The 23760-nt window shown below is 38.3% G+C and overlaps 1 long non-coding RNA gene across 1 annotated transcript; it reads left to right on the top strand.

Moving 5' to 3' along the window:
- Window positions 1–1651: 1651 nt before the first annotated feature.
- Window positions 1652–21883, top strand: LOC121942799. Its single transcript, XR_006105828.1, has 3 exons — window positions 1652–1832; window positions 19008–19063; window positions 21856–21883. It is a non-coding gene; the product is annotated as an uncharacterized LOC121942799 (long non-coding RNA).
- Window positions 21884–23760: the final 1877 nt, after the last annotated feature.

Below are 23760 nucleotides of genomic sequence, written 5' to 3'. Positions count from 1 at the left end.
ATGCACGCAGATACACACACACACACACAGTTCAGCTCATAACAGCAGTTGCTCCCTGAAAGGAAGCGTCACACTTTCTCTAAGAGAGATCCAAGGCCTGCTGTTCCTATTTTAAACCATTTGGGATAAAAATAACTTCCCAACAACATCACTTGTTGGAAAGTTCATCCAGCCATCTAAAGACTGCAGGGATTTTATTAGAGCCTGTCTTCTGGTTTATTTTGGCTGCAAGGTTTGAAGTTGGAGCACTCAGCTGGGACATTGAGATCTAAACCGCCGACAAACAGCTTACTGGAAAGAAACCCTGTGTGTCTGTAGCACAACAGCTTGTTTTTTTTTATCCAAAGATCCTTCATCGCCATCACATTTTTGGAGGCTGTCCCATTGGTCAGCTGGCATATTTAAGTGATCAGAACTTAGTGGCCGATCAATCACTGCGGCCTTCTCATACATGCAAACTCAGCAGCAAACAGTCAGACAGTAGATGAGAAGGAGCATTATCCAAAGTAGAAAGACTGACCTTTGAGCTTTTGTTTTATAGCCTGGAGTCTATGTTTTAAAATTGATAAGACACACCACTTTAAATACCTCCTGCAAACAGGGAAAGAAGTACCTGTAGTAGTATTCCTTGGAATACTGCTGATCTCTTGCAAGAGAATAAAAATACTTGAAACCTGGAGCGACATCACTTTTCTTCTGCTGCTTACAGATGGCTTTCACACCTGTGATTCTGTCAGGTTGATGCGAGTTTCCTTCAAAAAACATGGAAAAAAGTCCAGGAGCACTTTGAGTATTTATGTTTCACAAATTGCAAGAAATTAGTAGATTTGATTTAGAAAAGTAGTTATAAAACGCTCGCAAAATTACTTAGAAGAATTATTATAATTACATATTTGAAGTTATATTGCAAAATTATTATCATTTTTGAATGTTTTCCAGGTCTTTTTAAACTTTATTATTATTATTATTATTAGTTAGTTTTAGTTTTAGTTTTAGTTTTAATTTTAATTTAATTCATTAACTTATTTTACAAATTTCAATTAATTTCCTTGTACTTTAAAAAAAATAATTTCTTGCTAATTTTTAAAAATCTTTCTTTTTTTCTTTCTTGCTCATTGCCTTCTTCCCGTGTTTGGGGGAGAAATCAAGTCAATTTGCTCAGGTCTCAAAGTGTTTAAAGCAACACACTGGTTAGTTTTAAAGTTTTTTTATTAGCTTTGAGATAATTCACGTCACCTGCTCTTTTAATGTGCCCTGAACTGTCAAACTAACCATCTCCTCTGGACACAGATGATGATGGATTTCTCAAAACCTTGACAGGTTTGCTGGATTGTGTGTTGAGACATGCTGCAGGCATCTGAGCAGCAGAGAGAGAAACAGTCAACAGTCTCACTACTCAAACAGACAATCTACTGTGTCACAAACTTTGTTATCTTCTTCTCCTCCCTCCTTTATCGTAGTCATGCAGCCCCGCCTCTCGCTGCCCTAATATGGGGACATCTGTCTGCCCTCCGGCCAATCAGGCAGCCGGATGCATCCCTCCTAGAGATGCCATGGGCCCGCGCCAGGCTGAGGTTTCAGTGAGGGGAGCAACAGGCTGGCTGGTGACAAGGGGCAAAGGCTTTAGAGAAGAGAGAGAGGGGGAAAAAGATTAAAAACAACAACAAGGCAGAGTGAAGGAGCGCAGCTGAGGACGACAGGAAGTGAATTTGAGAGAGAACGAGTGACAGGAAGATAAGAAAAGGGAGAGAGAGCCTGAGATTTAAGATCTGCAGGTGAAAGTTTGTCACCTTTGAACCACTGGAGGACGTACGCTGAGGCTGAGAAATAAGGTAAGCTGGATGGATGTGGTTTAATAAAGTCTCTGTGCTGATGATACAGTGCAGTCTGCTGATACCTGAAGGCTCTCTGTTGTTGTTCCGAACCAAAAGGAAAGCAGGTGTTAGAAGTCATGGTTGAAGGGGACTGATAACTCTGTCTGGAGCAGAAGGTATAAATGCATCTTCAATGGCCATGCCTTTGTGACTCTGGGTCTGTACTCTGTGTCTGTATAATTTAGTTATAATCAGCCCTAGGACTTCCCTAGAAAATCAACATTTGGCAGCTCAGGAGCAGCGGAGAGCTACGCAGAATGGTTTATGTAGCAGCCAGTAGACTCCACATTGCTGACTTTAGGGAGCATAACAATAGTGTGCTGTTTAAATGCAAAGACAGTTTTAGCAAGACAGCTGCCGCTTGTGTTTATTCCAACATGCCAGTTGCTGGTTACAAACACTCGAGCATTCACTGAGGTTTATGGTAACTATTTGCAGTGTGGCATGTCACTATGAGTCCAAGTTTATAAGAGTGTTTTGTAATGTGACCTGGGTCAAATAACAGTTGGAAATTATTCATAGCATTTATTTAAACCTTTAGGTGTGGCAGATGGGTGGGGCCTCATACATTAGGAGTACCACAACATTTAGAGAAAAGCGTATTAACTCTAATTTATTGTAACAGTTTAGCGTGCAAGTCAAAAATAAGTCGAAACGGCCTCATGCAGAGCTGACAGAGCTGCTGGTGGCGGTCATTTCAAATAGCCCCTGTCTGAATGTTACACACCAACGACAGCTGCAGCGTGATGGTCATAGGATCCGTTTGCCCCCCAGTTCCAGTTCCACCAGCCTGGTATGCAAGTTGGCCCAAAGTGGGTACAGGGACTGCTGCAGCCAAAACACACCCTTTCTGTGATGGAGGACCATCAACACATGTGTGGCACTGGGTTACATAATACATGCACTGGGTAATTTTTGGGCCATGCAAATTAGTGCTTGGATTACATCAAACTTTCTGGTTTTAAAACAGCATCAAACTCATCTTAAAAAGGTAGAATCTGCTTTTTAGCAGCTTCAAATAAGAACATAGCTAGTTCATTTCTGTCTCCTGGAAATTGCATTTGTATTTTGCTTAATTGCTTTCTTAACCCTTAGGGACTGTTTGGTACATTTTATGCACTTTTCATCCTTCATTTTTTTAAATAATTTTGGCTGTCTTCATGCATATGGCATACATTTCGGCAAGATTATGTATTTTTGCTTAATTTTGGAGTCTAAAATACACTGTGTAAACAAAATTGTCACTTTCATACTGTTAAGTGCAAAAAAAATGCACCTTTAAACCAATTCAAAGTGCAAATTTTGATCACACATACAATTATAAACATATAATTGTAAGATTATATAAGAAACATATAATTATATATATATATATATATATATATATATATATATATATATATATTATTATATTATTATTATTATTATTATTATTATTATTATTATTATTATTATTATTATTATTATTTTCTGGGGGCATCGTGGTTAGCACTGTTGCCTCACAGCAAGAGGGTCCCTGGTTCAAAACCCGGTTGGAACGGGGTTCGGTCCGGGCAGGGACCCTTCTGTGTGGAGTTTGCATGTTCTCCCCGTGTCTGTGTGGGTTCTCTCCGGGTCTCCGGCTTACTCCCACAGTCCAAAGATATGCAGCTCAGGTTGATTGATGACTCTAAATTGCCCTTAGGTGTGACTGTGAGTGTGTATGGTTGTCTGTCTATATGTGTCTGCGATAGTCTGGTGACCTGTCCAGGGTGTACCCCGCCTTCTGCCCAATGACAGCTGGGATTGGCTCCAGCCACCTTACGAGGACAAGCGGTTACAGAAAATGACTGACTGACTGACTATTATTTCTGGGTGTCATTTTGGGCATTTGCCTTAGCATTTGTCATTTTTACTATTTTCTACCTGACGACATCATTTTTACTATATTTGGCATATGGAGCACAAGCTGTTTCCACTACATGCACTGCCTCAATCAATGTTGCTACAAATTATTTACATATCCCAGACTGTGCTAATTTTTTTTTTTTTTATCATCCATAAACATAGTGACACCATGACAAAAACCTGACATTTAAATGGTTGGCATTCTGAAAATTAATGAATATATGATATTTATGATTAGGACTGATGCTGGTTAAAAAAAGAAATTAACTTCATGAAAGAAGAAAATCATATAATGTGTAATAGTTTGTTTTTTGTTTTTTTTGGGGGGGGCAGAACAACACAAGTGTGTGTAATATTAAAGCGGACCCAAAGGGTTAAATATGTTGTTGTTGCAAAGTAATGGCTGCCTCTGCCTGGATGATGTTCAGAGACGTTTCTCTCAACGAAACACATGCTTTGCAAGGACATGGTCGGAGAGGATGGTGAGCATAATGTGCAGGACCTTGACACCAGAACTGTGTGCTCACATCCAGACTCCTGCCTTCGGTTTAGGCAACAAAAACACTTTGGTTAAAGTGTGGAAAAATCTTCCTTTAAGTTAGATGTTGATAAATAAGCTAAATAAAAAATAATATTAATTGTGAGAAGATATCACAATACAACCAATATACGTTTTTAGCAAACATTTTGTTGATAAGTTAAGTATCAACATTTTTGCATGTTGCCAGATACATTACAGCAACATTTCCTCATTATGTTAATCGAAAATGTAATTTGCTCTGCATTATATTTCCATGTAAACATATTTGTTGTGGCCCTGCAATAGTCTGGCGACCTGTCCAGACCTGACCTACCCCGCCTTTCGCCCAATGACAGCTGGGATTGGCTCCAGCCCCCCCACGACTCCCTTACGAGGACAAGCAGTTACAGAAAATGACTGACTGACTGACTGACATATTTGCTGTTTCAAAATAAGTTGTATATAAATGTCATTTCTTGGAGACAGGCTAGGTATTCTTCTAGCCTTTGTTATGAAAATATATTCTCATTTAGCTCCTTCAAAAGTAAATTGCTGGTTTAGGAGGACAGATTCTGACTGATTAACTGTTTTTTGATGTTTTAGTGCTTTCAGCCAATTATCTGTATCAAAGAGTCGACATGGATGACTTGTTTTACCTTTGTGAAAGAACTGACTTAGATATTAAGGTAAATCTTTCACAATGTCAGCTGAGTGATGGTGAAACTCCAGTGAACATGACAGACAGTCTCAGGTGAGCAGTGTCTTAAGTGATCAAGATGGTACCAAAATGGGATATAATAAAGCTACTTATCAAATTTTCCGAAACAATGCTGTCACACTTAACATGTCTTGTAATTGATTATAAAATTAAAAAAAAACAACCCTCTATGGCAAGTCGAAAATGCAATTCTGGTTTAAAGGGACAGTCAAAAACAAAAATCAAAAACACATTTTTTTTCCTTACCAGTAGAGCTATTTATCTGTCTATATTGTTTTAGCATGAGTTGCAGAGTGCTGGAGATGTTGCCCATTGAGATAGCACTATAAGTAAGAGGATGAATTTTTTTTTGATTTGGAGTGAATTGTCCCTTTAAGATCTTTTGATTCATAATTGTTTCACCTTTCATGCAGCTTAATTTTAACATACAAAAGCTTGACACTTGATTTTTGGGTTTTGTTTTTAGTTTGGGGTTTTTTGGAAGCTTTTGAAGAATTTTCTGTCATTGTTTGCTCATATAGTTAAAGCTTTGAAACCTGAGCAAACTGGCTTGATTTCTGTCAAAATCGTGGGCAATGAGCAGCAAAAGAAGAAACTAGAGAAAAATAGTAGATATTAATATTAATATTAATATTAATATTAATATTAACAGAAAAATATGTTTTAAAGAAAAAAATTAAATAGAAAATGAAATACCACTTTCAAAATTTGCTCAGGGTTCAAAGGTATAAATAATTGTAAAAGGTGTCTGAAAGCAAAGTGATGTCACTCCAGGTTTCAAAGGGTTAAAGTTGTTGATGTCTCTGCATCATAGTAATGGCAGCTGGCAAACCTCTATTTACTCTAGCTTGTTTAAAAGGATGCCAGTAACTGAGCTCTCCTCTAATTCTGTTGGTACAGACTGTCACAGGATCACAGGTCTGATGCCACAAATAAAGTCTGATGTGTCTCTCTTGTGACATTTTGTTTTTGTGGATGATCTAAGAAATCATGATCTGTTATTTTGAGATAAGGTGTTGCTGGAAGATGTGCAGTAAATAAAAAAACAGTGGGTATAAATTGAGCATGTACCTATGAGCTGAGAGTAAATGACGTCAGAAATGAAATGATGGATGATAGCAGCTTCCTGGCGACAGACTTTGGGTGGTGGTTGTTGCGGTTGTGGGTGGGGTTAATTTCAGCCCAGGAAGTAGGGTCAAGAGTTGATTGGGCGGTTTGGGAGGAAGACCTCATGAGGAAACCCTGGTTGACGTACGTACATGGGTAAACTTCCCTTTGTGTATACAGAGAGCTGAGAGGATTTTTCAGGAAAGCAAACTCATGTAAACAAATGACTGGAGAACACATCTCAGTTAATATTTGATTTATTTTTCATTTAAAATGAGAAATACAGTTCATATTTTTTATAAAATATTTATCCTCAGATGACCGCATGGTGTCTGCCACCATGTGTAAATTGTATCTTATCTCTGTTTCCTGTTTACATGGAGGCATTTCCTGTCCAGAGGCTTATGCCTGCGGGTGTGCCTTGTTTTGTCCATCTGATGTCTCATATGGCCAGGAGACATGCTGGGATCTATCTCACTAATCTTGGACTGTTTGGACATTAGGGATGCTTTTATCTAAAGTGGCTCACAGCAGCAGCGCTTCCTAAATATTCAGCTAATAGGCCGGAGCCTGAGTCAAAGCTATGGCTGCGTCAGTGCTCTGGTGGGCCTTCTCTTCCCTCTCCTGCTGCAGAGGGGCAGCACACTTTGTCCATCCAATTATTACACTGTGCTCACATTCAATTCCTGACTCATATTTTCTGCTTTAAGTTACACAACGTGTGACTGTATAAGAGGTGGTGGTGATGTGGTAGTAGCTATCTTACCATTTTTTTAAAGGCAGACAGACACACGGCATCGCTTGACGGGTTTCCATTAACCCTCAAATTTAAATTGTGGTGGCTGCAATAGAAAAAAGCTGCCAATGTTTGAACATCCATCAAGATGCTTCTTGGAATGTTATCATGACAGGAATATGACACATGACAGTTGCATAACATCAATCAATGAAAATGCAGTCGTCTCGTAACTGTGTTTTATCGACATTTTAATAATATCACTCAAGTTTTGCACAAATCTGTAAAGGAAACCCACCAACTTTTTTAAATTGTAAATACTCTGTAACTAATAACTGTATAGCCTGCAATTTTCTCCAGGTTCAGACTGGCCATTGGGCAATTCTGATAAATGCCAGCTGGACTGGCCACCTTATAGGCTGCAAGGCCATGACCACTTTTCTTAAAAAAAAAAAAAGTAGCAAAAAAAGAGTCCAGCCTGCTGCGGCACATTAGATTTTGGGATGGTCCAAATCTGTTGATAGCATACCGATACTGTAAGGCAGGCATGTTACAGTGGATCAGTCCATCATGCAATGTCAGAGGTAAAGCAGGAAATAAATGAAAAAAAAACAATTTAAACAACAGTAGTTGGATTGAAATACAAATTAGATGGATGAAGGAGTGAAAAAATGCAAAAGCAGAGAAGAAAAGGTCAGAAACAAAAAGGAAAAAAATACACAAGGGTGATGCTGCAAAGTGTTCCCAGCAAAGCAAGGGGCTGTTCTGTTGTTCCCAGTCTGACCCTGCCTCAGGCCACCCAATATTCACTCATCTGTATATCTCAAATACATTTTGTTGTTGTTGTCTGTTTGTTTTATGGGTTCAAATGTGGCATCACATTAGTAGCAGGAACCAAAGTGATAGAAGTCTTTTTTTTTGTTATTCAATTGCCTTCATCACTTATAATTAATCTGTGAAAACGAAAAGAGTTTGTTTGCACTTCCATTAAGTTGTTGAACACACTAGACATTTTTATAACAAAAATGGGCAAAACTGAAGCAGCTCAGGCTGACACATCCTGACTTTTTAGCCCTTAACCAAAATCAATTAATTGCCTGGCAAATAACCACATCTTTCAAGCTTTATTTGTAGCACGCAACACTAGGAGCGCGTAAGGCTTTCTAAACATTTTGAGATATTACACAGCCATTTTCACAGGCTGAGTTGCACTTCTCGTGACAAGTAAACTGACCTTTGTCTGTATCTTAGAAGTTTAACCAATGGAGTGTCTCTCCAGACACATGTTCTGGTTAGTTTGGATGATACGTAGACCTCACTGTGTGTGTGTATATATAACACTGCAATCACAAATAAAAAGTCCCTCATACAAAACAGTTGATATGGATTAAATTCTTTTCATTTTCATGAAATGAAAAGAATGTTGGTGGAGGCAGAAAGAACTTGCGCCAACAACTAACTGAATGTCTGCTGCTACTGGTGGACTGGGAAAAGATCTTGTGTAATTTTGGTGAATTTTCCAGCTTGCTTTTCCAGCTTACTGCATGCTGTCAACATGTTTGGTATGTAATTCCATTAGAATGAACCCTCATGTCCTTCAGGCGAAGTCCTCTGCACTGTTGTTTTAGCAGAGGGATGGTGATTATCATGGAGTCATTGTAATGATGACAATTGGACGGTACTTCATTTGTCTCCTAAAAATGAAAAAAGTCAATGACAGACAGAAAATGAGGAAGTCTCCCTCTTGTGCTCTACTCATGCAAGCTCCCAAACACGCTGAAAACATCTTCGTCTTTTCTTAATGTCACAATACTGTGTATATATATATATATTTGATTTCCACTTTGACTCTTTGGTGCCCCCTCACTTTTCAGGCTTTTTTTAGGGTCACATTTTGCCTTTTTTTCCTTTTGTGTAGAATTTTTGCAATTTCTTTTACTTTCCTATCACCTCTATTGCCTCCATGCTGAGTTCCTCTCATTCACAAATTCTTATGCCATCATATCTGTCCAATCATCTTTGTGCTCATATCTCCTAAACCAGTGGATGTCAAACTGTGAGGTGGCCTCCCTGGGAGGGCGTAGAGACACTGCAGGTGGAGCGAGGATGACCAGAGGAAAAATATGGAAACAAAGTTGAATGAATTTGATTTAAGTTGGTAAAATAACATTTTCTCATATCAACTCATCAAATACCACTGCTTTGTCAGTGGACCATTGTGTTTAAATCTCATGCAGTAGGTTTCCTCCTGCTTCTGTTGTTGACGATCCAGAATGGCTTGTCAATTTAAGCCTGTCACATGCATTGTGTCTTTTCAAAATCTACTTCTGTTTTCACAGTGAACGTACAGTTTCTGCTGTACAAAGCACTTCATTTTCACGTTTATATTCTTGTGCAACACAAGCACTTGGTTAGGTTTAGAAAAAACATCCTGATTTAGTTTATTTTCACAGAGGGAGTGAACAGCGGGTTCCCAGGTGAAAGTCCGGGAGTGTTTGGCCCCATCCAGCTTCCCCCATGTCCACCCTATTTAGACTTTCTATCTCTTTATATTACAATAGCTGTCGGCACCATTACAAAGTGCCGCTGCCTGGTGTGTATCATACTGCCACGAAAGGTGCCTCTTTGTATTGGTCTGACGCTGACATCACTGACAAAGCGGCAGTATTTGACGAGTTGAGACTGAGAACAGGCTGAAAATAAATAGACAAGAGTTTGCTGATGCTATCATACTGACCTTTATTTCACCAAATTCACAGTGTATCCTTTTTTATCCGTTGCTTCCCTGATTATTGTTAACCCTTTAAAATGTGAGCCCACTGGCTTGATTTCTTTCAAATTCAAGGAAAGAAGCCAAAAAGCAGTTTAACAAGGAATGGCCCAAAAGTGAGCAAAGAAAAAGTTACAAATAAACTACCTTTTAAATAATTAAAAAAAAAAAAAAAACAAGAAAATTATGTATAATTGTAAGAATCATGAATTTAGTTTTCTGGACATTTTTCACTATTAACTAACTAACCACTGCCTTAAGTTCATCGATTATTAGATGATGATCTCATTGTGGTTTTTTAATACAGACAACACATATTGCCATACATTTACAATCGATCTTTGCTTGGTGATTTTAGTCTCTGTATGTGTTTGTGACTCCATGAATGGAAATGCACGCACATGTATTTTGCTCTGTCTACCTCCATACTAAACACAGGCAGATACAATCTTGGGAAAGTGCAGAAAAAAATGCAATAAATGCATTTCAAAAAGGCAACATACTGCTGTTTAATCCATGCATGTACGGCCTGCTACCACAAACTCTGTAGCGTTCCCACTCGCAGAATAAACAAGCGATGCTAATTTCTGAATTTCAGTGTGTTTATGAAGACCTGATGTTACTGGTTGATGTATTGGCAGTTAGTCTGGTGTCTGAAATAGAAGCAGTTTCCCTCCTCTGGTTTTCTGATTGTCCTAAAATTAGATCCAATAAGATTTCTGTTATGTTCTCAGGCTGCCACCAATTGTGAAAAGTGTTACGGTATTTCCTCTGTGTGTGTGTGTGTGTGTGTGTGTGTGTTTGCATGTGTATACTCTTATGTAAGTACGTGAGGAGAAAACCTATTTTTATCAATATCTGGCCTCAGCAGATAATGCCTCCATCACAAATAAATCACAAACTCACATCCTCAGCTGTCTCATGTGCTGCATCACTGCTGCAGTGTGTTACGTCTGGGAAATGTTATCAACTTATTCAAGGGCAGATGGGCGGTTGTTTTCTTTGAGTGGACACCTGATGCTGGAGTCCTGACATTACTGAGCCAACTATAACATCATTAACATGTCTATCTCTAGTAGGCTTAGAGCAGCCTCTGAGCAGGATTAGAGCAGCAAGCTCAGTTTCACAAGGCTGCTGCTGTAAGTCAGAGCAGGACAACAAAAACTATTCAGCCTCACATCACACCATCACATTCACTGACAGAAACTGGTTTGATTTCTTTCAAAAATGGGAAAAAAGCAATTGGCAACTTGGTAGGAAATTTTCCACAAATTGCAAGGAATTTGGAGATTTAGAAAATTGTTATTATTTTTGAAAAACCTTGGGGAAATGTTCAGAGAACTATTTATCTTTTTTTACAGATTTTTTTTCAGGTTATTTCCTTGCTTTATTTGTTGTTGTTTTACTTGTTTTTTTTCTGTTTGTTTGTGGGGTTTGTTTTTTGCTAATTTTCTGGTAGTTTTCTTGTATGTTTGACTCATTTCTTGCTAATTTTTGGGTCATTTTTTCTTTCGTTGTTCATTGCCTTCTTCCCATGTTTTTGAAAGAAATCAAGCCAATTTGCCTAGGTTTCAAAGGGTTAAACTACAATTATAATTTCATGGCAAGTGACCTCTTGCAGTTCTGCAAATGATGAGGGAGTGGCTTACCATTACACACTTACAAGGCACTGAGCTCCAGATGGCTGGACTGGTCTTTCTAACGAAAACATGAAATGTTGCAGCCGTGAAGAAACTTACTGTCTAAATTCAAAATATCTAAATTCCCTTTTCAAGGACACTTTATTTTAAACTAACATAATGATGGCATTTAAATGTGACACAGAAAGTAAAAAGGGCATTACTCATTTTGTTGTGACTAAGCTTTTTGCACAACCCCTGTGCTGTGAGGCTGAAAGGTGCTGTCAGACCATGTTTAAGCTGTCTTTTCCACTCTATGACCTCACCAACAAACCTGCCCGCATTATCAACCCCGCTCACGACAACTTAATCCAGCTCCTGTTAGACAAACTGCAGAGTGGCTGACGGTACAGACAAGCTCTTTAGCTTTCTGGTTTGTTGTCTGATCTTCACATTCAGAGCTCATCGTGAGAGCAGTAAGGCAGCAAGAAGTGAGACTCTAAAGCTGTTTATTAACGGGGTTCTCTGCACAAATTACATTTTTAGAAATTCAAACTTTTTACACCAGTTGGAGAGATGTTTATTCATTTTAATTTTAGGAATAAAATCTCTGGGAAACAACTTGACATGTAATTAGTTTATCTGGGATTGTGCAGGAACATTGCTTTCACTTATTTGTGCTTTTTCAGAGTTTGATTCTGCTTCCTGGGTATTCCTGCGTGCGGCTTTTGTCATTTCAACTCTTTTGTTACTCTGGTGCAGGGTCGATGTGTGCCTCTGCAATAATACAAACAACATCACATTATTGTTTACTTGTTAGTCTTTCATATATTTTTCCTCATGTTGTGAGCCATTTTTTATGGCACAACTATGTTGGTAATCCTCCTGATAGATGATGGTTACAACAGTTGAACAGAGACAAGGCCTCTTTGGTTTAGTGTGATCAACAGCAGAAATGATCATTCTTGGACTGGAGTATATATGCTTATTAATATAAAATTATAGAAAGAGCTGTCAAAGCAAAGGTGTATTAAAGGAGCAGTGTGTTTCATGTAAAATAAATAAATGAATAAATAAAAAATCAGTATTTTTCCAACGCTGTTTGGCTCATCATGGAGGAGCTTCAAACTAATGTAACTGACACAAAAACTCAATCTACCCTATCTATTTAGTTTGTCCACTTTGGGCTACTGTAGAAACATGGTGGTGTAACATGGCGGACAAGAACCCGCTACCTAGAGCGATAAAAAGAGATAATGATAAAAATAGTTCATTCTATGGTTAAGAAAACACAACAATTCTAAGTTTAAGGTGAAAAGAGAACATACTTAGGATATTATATTTAATTTCTGCCAATATATTCCCAATATTTGCCAATATTTCTACACACTGGAACTTTAAATCGGATCATCTGTAAAGAAAAGCACTTTCCCAGACCTTTAAAGTCTGACCACACTTGCAGTTTCATTCCCTCTTCATATGTCATAGAGGAGGGCTGTAGCCACCTGAACATACTGACTGCTAAGATAAAAAATGAAACAGAATCCAGCTATTGCATAATCTGTTGACTCCACAGTCGTGCTACATTCACCTTCAAGCAACAGAAACCCTAAATAGGTTCCACATAGTGTTGAAAAGATTTACTTTGTGCTAATTATGTCTGAATATATTTGAGGAGGACATTTTCTGCATACTTCCCCAAAGCAGATGAAACAGTGGTAGATTCAGTGGTAGATTCATTTTACACATTTCTTAAATGTTCTCATATTTTCTTCATTAACATCTCTTGACTTTTGCACTGCTGGTTATGCACTAAATCACCAAGACATGCCATACATTTATCAGTTGTTTATTAATTATCTTCACCTACATATGAGAGAGATGAAGGTCCAAGATGATTGGGGCAGTCATCAGACGTGTTGAGGCCTGCAGATGTGTGAGTGTGATCTATAATAAGACCGGGCTGTGAGGCATTTCAAATCTTCACCTCCTCCTCCTCCTCCTCCTCCTCCTTCCATCCCTCCATGCCTCCCCTCCGTCCAGGGAGTGCCACCTCTTCCACCTGCTGCTGTCTGTCTGTCTGTCACACAGAGCTGCAGTTAAAAGCTGTTGTCAGGTGCACAAGTCAAACTTTTGCTGATAATCATATTATTATTATGAATACTATGTTTCCCTCCAGTATTCTGACTGCAGTGTTCAGGACTGAAAATTATGTTTTGTTTTTTTTTACTGAAAACTAGCACATTGATACCTACCAAGATTGCTTTTTGCAGAGACAGAATTTACTGATGACAACAGTGTCATCCTGCACATTACTGTCACTGTTGTGTCTGCTGTAGGTTTATGAAACACAGCAGTGATGGCTGTGCATTTGGACTCTTACTGACACTTTCAGGCCATTAGTACAGCAGTGTTGGATACAATGCCAGACACTCAGCACAAAAAAAAAGTTGGAAAGCCTGGATCTCAATACGGCATCTCTATTTTTTTGTTTTTGTTTTGTTTGTTTTGTGTATGTTTGTTTTCCATCATTAAAATAGACTGAGTAGATATCATTTTAAGAAATTTTCTAAAAACATGTTTTTGGAGGTACCCTTTTGAGCACAGCAACACTATACACAATGAGAAAAGACAGTGTTTGAATTTTTAATATAATTGTATACAGTACTAAAAAAGTCATGCCATTTGAAAGAGGAAATGCATTAAAAATTGACTCTTGTCATAAGTCTGTTTGTCTGATCGTTACCCTCAGGCAACATTGTACCATGGTGGAAAAGTTAGAAGAATGAATGAGTTGAATGAGTGTGAGCATATTTAAGCAAACTTTAAAGAACTTTGAGAATGAATCATAAAACTTCACTCATCTGTTATTTTGAATTCTTTTTTTTTCCAGATTGTAAAACAACAGCAAAAGAGTTGATGGGTCCTGAAAAAGCAACTCAACATGGCCTCCAGAAAGTCATGTTATAATATAAACAGTGTTATTGTTTTCCTTAGGACCCTTGCTCTTTATTAAAGTATTGCTATGTAATTGAGGATGTATTGTGTGAGTCTAAATGGCCAAAAATGGGTATGTTAGCCGTAACACCATACCTTAGAGGGTTAAAATGTCTCAACTGTGTAAGAGTTAGTGTTAAAAAATAAGCTTAATTATTTTTAATTATTACTATTATTAAAAAAAAAGTTGATTTGAATGAAATGTCGGTAGAGTAAAATCATCCAGTTCCCTATGTGCTCAGTGCCCTAAAGTAGGTTGTTATTGTAAAGTAATTTCTCTAAAATAACATCAAAAAAGAAAATATCAAGTCTTAACATGGGGCCCACTATGATATGTGTTATTATATCTCATTATCCTCTTTCGGCGTGGCAGAGTCAGTGATTTACTCGGGGGTTTAGGGAGGGTTTCGATGACTCCATTCCTGTCACTTACTGTAAGAGCGAATCACCTCATGTGTAAAGAGTCTATCTCTCCAAAACTTGCCTGTGTGACTGATACACTGACGGCTGGGCAGCAGTGAATGTGTGTTATGTGTTCCTGTGACCCTGCCGGATACCAGATACCTCCAACCCACCCAAACAGGCACGACATCCATGCTGGCACTCTGCACGTCCAAACACACACATACACGCTCAAATTCAAACACACAGATGAGCTTTCTCTCTTTGCACGTAGCTATGGCAGCTATAAAAGTGATCACATGAAATGCAGAACAGGGAGAAATGACATGGCCAAACTCTTCAGTTAAATTGATGAGTTCTTTAACCATTTGAAAGCTGAGCAAATTGGTCTGATTTCTTTCAAAAGCATAAAGACAGAAGACAATGACCAGCGTGGCAAGAAATGTCCCACAAAGAAAGAAGAAATAAGTAAAAGGTGAGAAAATGAAAAAGAAAATGACTTGATACATTTTAACCAGAGGGTGGAGAATAATTAGAAAGTCATTTATTTTTAAAAACATGAAGAAAAGGTCCAGAAAACTATTTTCACAATCATTGTATTTATATATCTATATCTTATATATCTCTTTTTACTTTTCTTTGTTTTTTTGTAATTTCAGGCAATTTTCTTCGGTCATGATTTTTTAAGTGGCTCATTGCCTTTTCCCCATATTTTAAATCACACCACTTAGCTCAGGTTTTAAAGGGGTAAAGATGCAGGATTTCCCTGAAAAAATGTATATATACAAGTAATCCCATTCAATCATCACTGCTGAACCTCTAGAAGTGTGTGTGTGTGTGTGTGTGTGTGTGTGTGTGTGCGCGAACCTTTTCTTATTTTATTATTACTTGTGCTCGGGACTTTTCTGGGCGTGTACCCTCACAGGGCTCATGTGAGATTTGGCCTTTTAAAAATGTAGCAACCAGGTGCCAAACCATAGGCAGCAGGCATCCAAAAGAAAAAAAACTGAAATATTCGGGTTAAATACCAAACGAGAGTGAATCTAGGGTTGGCTTAAACTTAACTTTTTCTGGCAACCTGGTTTACAAATGGTGACTGGCAAATTTGCCTTGAATTTGTGAAGAAAACATAGTTTTTCTTTCACACCTCTACGGAAAACAAGGATTTTTGGTTGCTTTTTTTTTGTGCGCATCAGAGGAGCGACAGATGAGTTTTTTTTAATGCAGCACAACTATGCGAGTTTATCCACTAATGTGAATTAGCAAATTTACCTGTTTGTTTTTTCATCGCTGCTACAAACACTTTGGTTCCTGCTATCATTTCTACTTCTGTAGCTCTGATCATCTCTTAGAGGTGACTGGCTGATGAATATCAAATGTATCTGAACAGATGCCGGCCTGGCACGCTTTAATGTCTGAGTGGACATCAGAGCATCAGGAGGGCAGCCATGGTATTTGGTTAGCAGTCTTGCTCTAGTTTTGTCAGCTTTCATGTATTTGGCTGCACCTGTTACATCTCTGCTGCCCCTGTATAAGTTTGACATTATTATTTTTATTAAAGGAACACTTCACTCACAAAATAACTATTTGAAGGTCATGCTGCGATACCTTGAATTCATGAAGAAAACCTGTTTTTTTTATCACATGCCTTTATGGAAAACAGCAAACATATTGATTCATTGATTGATTGGGTTTAACAAGAGTAAAACTATCTCAAAATATTCAGTAACACTGTCTATGAAGCCCATGTCTATAATGCATTAAAACCCATTATGAACAGACATGATATGTTTTAATGCCTCTATAGTGCTGTATAATCATAGTTATAAGCACTCATAGTCTCTGCATTATAGACCATGGGCTTCATAGAAAGTGTTACCAAACATTCATTTAACTCGTGCAGTGTAATCCAAGTCTCATTTATCCAGTTATGGTTAGTTCTTCCAAAACACATGGATTTTTGTTAAAAAAAAAAAAAAATATGAGTCTGGCTTTGAAAATAACAGCGATAAGTTTCACTTTTAGTTCAGTTTAAAAGCGCGAGGTTGTATTGACAATGTGTTTGCAGTATAGAGCATACAATAAATTATATTTGAATTATTCTGCATGAGTTGTGTGACAGCTTGTCAATGGATGTTTTAATAAATATGGTCCCCAATGAATATATCAATATGTTTGTCATTTTCTACGGAGGCATGAGAAAAATAAAGTTTTGAATGAATGAATTCAAGGTAACATGGCATCATTAACTGATATACAAACAGTCATTTTGTGAACAAAGTATTCCTGTAGGTTACAGTATGTTTTAAAACAGTAAGAAACTTCACTCCCACATCTCTGCAGTTGCTTTCTGGTAATCTGTCTTAGCTGTCTGTCTTTAAGTGAAACAGTCACTGTTTGTCTCCTCCTTGTGTCACTTCAACCAACTGACTCATATTTAGTTTCAAGACGTGGTGGACTTGTTGATTCTGCTGCTGTTGTTTTCATCTGTTTAATGTTGAAATATTTCTACTGGTGTCAGTTCTCAAGACCTAAACAGCCTCTGTATTTTAACAGTCCTGTTCTTTCGCTTTCCTCTTCCTCTCCTTTTCATTATTTCGGAGCACTTTTTGTTTTGACAACTGGATTTACCTTAAACAAGCATAACTTGATGGATAACACCTTTTTTTAAAAAAAAAAAAAATAGCCTCAAGCCTTCAATTATTTTGCAAGAGTGCTCTTAAAGTTTGTTTGTTTTTTTGTTGTTGGTATTATGACAATGCCACTTCTGTCATAGATGAATTGTGCAGTTTGAGTAGTACCGTCGATTTCCTTAAAGTGTCTGATTGGAGCATTTAGATAGCTTGGATGGTTTAGGCTCGGGTAGCCGGTGCAAAGGCATGACAACGACCACGGAAAGAATCTCAAGAGCGCTGTCCCAGAGGCTTCACACTGACCGCCGTGTCACTATACAGAGGTTAAAACTCCATGAACCCATCAAGAACACATGATGCTACAGCTTCTTAAGAATGCTACTGGAGCTAATTTGCTGTAATATGATACAGTCCTGTTTCAATGGCATGTCGCTGGTGACTGGTGTCATCCTGCATATAGACTGCAGGTATTAAATGTTTACTGGAAACAATTTAAAACAAATTAAACTTTCCACTTTTAATTTTGCCTGATATAAGTTTAGAAAGTGTGTGGATACAGTGTATCTCTTAGGGGGTGGTCAAAGCATACAGACGACCCTGGCTCAAGGTCCAGATGTAGCCAATGCAAACCTTTGTGGTTGACCCTTAAATTGGATTAAGTAAAACTGTTTACTTACTAACTTACAGTGCCTTGCAAAAGTGTTCACCCATCTTGCCATTTCTTTCCTATTTTGTTGCATTACAACCTGTAATTTAAATTGATTTTTGTTGGGATTTTTTTTGTAATGGACAAACACAGAATAGTCAAAATTGGTGAAATGATAAAAAAAGGTAATTCTGAAAAATAAAATAATGAAAAATGAATTGTGGGCAGCCCTCACTTGGCAGGTTTTTCATGGTGCTGTATTTATAACATTCTGTAGTAATTAACTCAATAATGCTCAGTAGGATGTTCAAAGGTAGGAAGTGGCTCCCTCAGGCATGGTCACCAAACATCGCAACATAAATTAAACTAACTATCAATGTCTAATAACGTTGGTTGCCAGCTGGGTGGTCAGGAGCTTATTAAATTTTCTGGTTGGTATTCGAGCTAAGGATTAGTGGGCGGTGGCAGTGGTGCTGGAGACGGTGTGGTTAGGGTGCTCTATTTGGAAAATGTGTTCCCTTTCTATATTTCCTATGGCTGGCATGTCAGCAGTGAAACGTATGCTCGTATCGTGCAAGCATGCTGGAGAGCTAAGGATTTCAAACTGACACCAGAGTAAAATGTCAATCAGAAATGCAAAGTATCAATTACATTTTAAATCAGTTTTAGAAGTACATCAGTCATGTTTTATGAGAAAAAAACTAAGCTAATGCAGCAAATGAGTCTGTGTGCACCTTGAACACAGTCCCTGTCGCCTTTCAGTCATGGAAAAAGTTGGAGTGGAAAATCAACTATTCCTTTTTTAATGTCTGATTTTGTCTTGTTTAAAACTGTTTGGGGTAATTGTGCAGTTTAAGTTTAACTGAATTCATTTTATGTGCTTTTTATCTACAGCACAGTCATTTAATTCATTCAGCCAGTTCAGGAATTAGCTTTTCATTCCTATTTTTCATGGTGATAGTCAAGACTCTCGCATTCAATATGATGAAAAACCTCAGAATGAATGCACTTCATTGCAGTCTCCACTTAATTGAACTAGATAACCTCCAAATTATAATATGCAAAAAACAGAATAACCTGTTTTATTGTCTGTTTCAGACTCTGACAGAGACCAAGAGGACAGCCATGTTTTCAGCCAGACCAGAGATCCAGCCGTAAGTCCACACAGACCACCTTCTGCTCATGCAAACACATAAACCAACCATGCTACTGTCACTGTTCTTTAGTGAGAGCGGTACCACAGAAGTGAGAACATGACATGTTAATATGAAAGATTTGAGGCCCTAAAAAAAGAATAATGACAAGACGATCAACATGACAAACTGCAAAATTAGTATTCAATGAGAAGGAGATGGTACGTGTTTTATTTTTGTTTTCTCAGTCTCTTTTACCATCAGCCCTCCACACATTAATGACACGTTGCACTTCAGCTCATATTCAGACGACACTTACACTGTGGAGCGCTTCCTTTATGGGATTGCAGTTTGATGACTGAAATGAGTGTCAGCAGATGTTACTGTTTGTTTCTCTGCACAATAATTGACTTCACTGAAGATGTTACTGTGCTCGAATCCAATATGTCTAAATTCACTGCATTACTGATATTATTATACTTCATTATAGTTGTGCCTTCTTTAAAATTACATACACTTAATCACTCTAGCTTCATGTTTGGTGTTGGCTGTTGAATGTGTGTGTGTTTATTGTGAGCAAAGTGTGGAGCTTATTACTGCGGGTGTGTTTTCATTTATTTCCACACAGAAACTGATGGAGCCGCTGTGTGTCACAAGGATTAAAAAGAAGACGAGATAAATGCTTATCAAAAAATGAATTTTAATGAGTGACTTAATAAAAAAACATAAAAGGAATAATTATAGGCCAGTTCTTTTAAGGATTTACCTCTCAACCTGCAATGGAAATTTGTAGCTGCTTAGTGTCAGAGGTCACGACAGCCTGACAACAAGTGAAGTGCTAAGACAGGATGTTTTTACAAGATTTGCAATATGAGAGTTTATGAAACAAGTAGAGGAAGGAGATATGGGAGGCTGGAACACAACACGTTTCCTCCAGAAAGGAGGTAGGAGGTAAAAGAACCAAAATCCATCTCAGTTTGATTCAGCCAAAAATAAAAATAAGCAGACAAACTCTGTTGCAGTCAGGGAAATAAAACACACAAATTACAAATAGAAATACATGATAATGATAATAATTAAGGTTCTGGAGGATCTGTATTAATATTAAATGAAATAAACAGGAGAGAAACACCAAATTTCCCTCCAAGCTTCTCTCCTGAGAAACCTGCACTAGTGAGAGAACTGTATCCCAGATCATGAAAGTTAAAATAAATTCAGTAGAAGAAAAAACTGGCGCCAGAAAATATGTTGGCATTTACGTTTCTGCAAACTATGGATATGTTACATATAATTATATTAAGTCGCTATGATGATGATGATGATGATGATGATGATGATTATTATTATTATTGTTATTATTTCTTGTTGTTGTTGTTGTTGTTGTTGTTGTTGTTATTATAAGTAGTAGAAGTATTTCTTTTTTTATTTTTGTGTTGGATTTTTTTTTTTTTTTTTTTTTGGTATGGCTAGTTTTGTGTGTACATAATGTTCATACTCTTTATTTTTAGAGCACTTTTCACAAAGGGATACCACTCCCAGTGCTTCACAATAAAAATGCAACACAAAAGCAAACAGGCCACAAGATTAGACAATAAAAAGACACTTAGTGATAAACAAAATATAAAAGTGAGGTTAAAAAAGTACAGTGACCTGTAAGAATAGTTAAAATGAGAGAATTGAAGAAAAAAAATAAATAATTAGAAGAATTACATTCATTAAAAATCAGACTAAATAAATAGGTTTTCAGCTGTTGTTTCAAAGACTTTTGCTTGTTATTAGCTTAACAACCCTGTGGTTAACATGTAGTAACCACATTTAAAACTTCATGTTTTGGCTCAAAATTACTGGCCACGATTCCAAGCAACTTCTGTTCATGGCATCATCCACACTGGAAAGACAGTGACAGATCACTACAAGACCGCCAAGTTTGGTGCCTAAAAAGCTGCTGGATGGGGTGTCCAATAGCTCACCTGGTAGAGCTGGTGCCTTATGTACAGGGTCTGTGTCCTCGCTGCAGCAGCTGTGGATTTGACTGCAACCCACGACCCCTTGCTGCATGACATACCCTCTCTCTCCCTTTCATGCTAAGATCTTTCCTTTCAAAATAAAGGGGGACCCTCCTGAAAATAATCTTAAAAGCCGCAATGACTCACTAAATCACATCTTGTTTGTTGGTCTTTAACAGCGGCCTGTACCTTGGCAGGATTTTTTTTTTTTTGATATGATACACGTAAATGTGACATATCCGTGGTTTGCAGAAATGTACAATGCCAATGCAATTCCTCTTGCAACTGGGCTGAGGAGGAAACAAGACCATCAATCATCTGCAGACGATGATGCTGAGTTTAACTTCCTTTAGCCATTTTTCCTGCCTCTGTGCTCAGGCTGAAGTTTTATTTTTTCAGTTTTCATGGCCACATCCTCAAGTTAAGTGGATTGGCAGTAGCCACTGCATGGTCAGCATACAGAGCACCTCGGAGTACAACAAACCCACAGCTTGTATTTCCCTCTTAAGTTGACTGAGCCTCACACTGTAACATATATTCAAGCCTGGGAGCCTGAAGCTTTCTCAGTACAACCCTTTTTTTCAGTTGAGTAGCTTCACTGGAGCCGAGGATGTCAGTGGTTGTTGAAATACATTCACAGTTGCGGTCCCTATGTGCTTTAGATTTCTCCCAGAAGCTGCTGTGCAAAGCTGCTGTGGAGGCACAGATAATCTTGTTAGTTGAGTTAAAGGGTAAAACCCCACAGAAAACTGCTGCTGCATGAATATTTCAAAGTGACTTAACACCTTTCTTCTACTGTGTGGGCAGGTAAAAGACAAGAGGCGGTCGCCCCCCTCCAGCAGATCCCCTTCCGCCCCACAACGCAACCCTCACCACAGCGGCTCCACAGACGAACAGGAGAGCCCCGAGAGAGTGGTGAGACACAGACACACACACACACACACACACACACACACACACTCACATACACACACACACACACACACACACACACACTAGACCTACCTGCATTAAAACTCCACAAGGAAGTACCAAAAAGTAGGTGAGTTTTCATAACAGATTTGTGCAAAACTAAAGCAATATTTTCGAAATTTCAATAAAACATGATTGACTGATGACTACGTTTCCATTGAGTGATGTTATGGCCCTGCAGCTCACAAGGGTGCCAGTCCATCTGGCATTTGCCAGAGTTGCCTTATGGCCTGTCCAAACCTGGAGGAGTTGTTGGCTATGCACTTGTTACTGAGTACTTACAATTATAACAGTAGGCAGGTTGCCACTACAGATTTGCACAAAACTTAAGCAATATTTTCAAAATGATGAGGTGAATGCATTTCCATTGAGTGATGTTATACGACTTCTCCTCTGGTGATAACATCCAAAAAAACATGGTGATTGATGTTCAAAACATTAGCAGGTTCATTTTTATTGCAGTCACCGCACTAGCCGTCATTATTTCTAATCGAAGGCGATGTAGGCGTGTTATGCGAGCAATAATGGAAAGGCGAGCCCCTCATGTGAGTATGAGGGATTTCTGGGAGGTGATAGTCCACAATTTCACAGAGGAGTGTGGATTCAAAACCTGAATGATCTACTCAATTTTTGAAGAGTTATGTGATGCAATAACAGCTCTTGTAACTCCTGCTGCATCATGAGGGAGCCAGTTCCTACTGACAAGCACATAGCCATAGCATCATATAAAAGACAAAAGTGTCCATTCCATTGCAGTTTTGTGAAATATGGCTTTTTCAAATCGCCTGAAATGCCACCTCATGTGAACCTAAAAATGTTTTTTTGTGATAAATGGGAGGTTTTTCAAAATTGCTTTCAAAACTGTGCTTGCTCTATGAAAATTACAGCCTTCTTGGTTTTATGCGCCACTGAGCAACTTCCACCAGAATAAACGAGTCCCTCCTCCAATGCTGTATCCAGCTCTCTTTATACATCTATGTAGTTAACCACATAACTTCCTGTAGCCTGGCAAAATTACTTTTTTACACAAATGCATTTGTCTGCATTTTAAACACAGGATATATCACATGTTAACAGGTGAGCTTCAGAGGCATTGGTAGGTAGATTTTTTTTTAACTTTGGATGAAGCCAGACAAGCTGTTCCCCTTTCTTTCCATGCTGCACGTGAAACTGAGTTAAGCATGTGATGGTTGTAGCTTAACGTAATGTATAGATTTGAGAGAGGTATCAATCTCTCACCTAACTCTTGGAAAGACAGCAAAAAGTATTCAGCTTGACGGCATCAGTAAGCTCAGCATACCTTATCTGGATGCTTCTGGTATACACCGTCACTGTGATTTACTTTCTTTAGACTTCAGACATTGTCCTCAGGATTTTAAAAGCTCCAGCCGGATATGGAAAATGTTAAATGTTGTTGATGTTTATGAACTACGTTGTTATTTGGATATATTTGGAAAGTGGAGCGCAGCATTGTGACTGACCTTGTGACCCCAGCAGCCACTAGGCCCATACAAACTGGATCACAATGGTCCAGCCCGATCTGCTGAGGTCATTGTCCAGCACATAAACAACCTTTCATTTCTCCTAGCTCAGCACAGATGCCAGTCATTGCCTTTTTACGCCGCAGCAGCAGGTGCCCGCCAGCTGCTGGACGCAAAGGCAACAACAAAAAACAAATGAATAAGGCAGATCTGAAACCAGCTGCAGGTGTCAGTGTTAACACTCTGACCCACATTCATG

This window comes from Plectropomus leopardus, chromosome 5 (genome assembly GCF_008729295.1).
Source record: "Plectropomus leopardus isolate mb chromosome 5, YSFRI_Pleo_2.0, whole genome shotgun sequence".
NCBI lineage: Eukaryota > Metazoa > Chordata > Actinopteri > Perciformes > Serranidae > Plectropomus > Plectropomus leopardus.
This window is presented reverse-complemented; position numbering and strand designations above follow the sequence as displayed.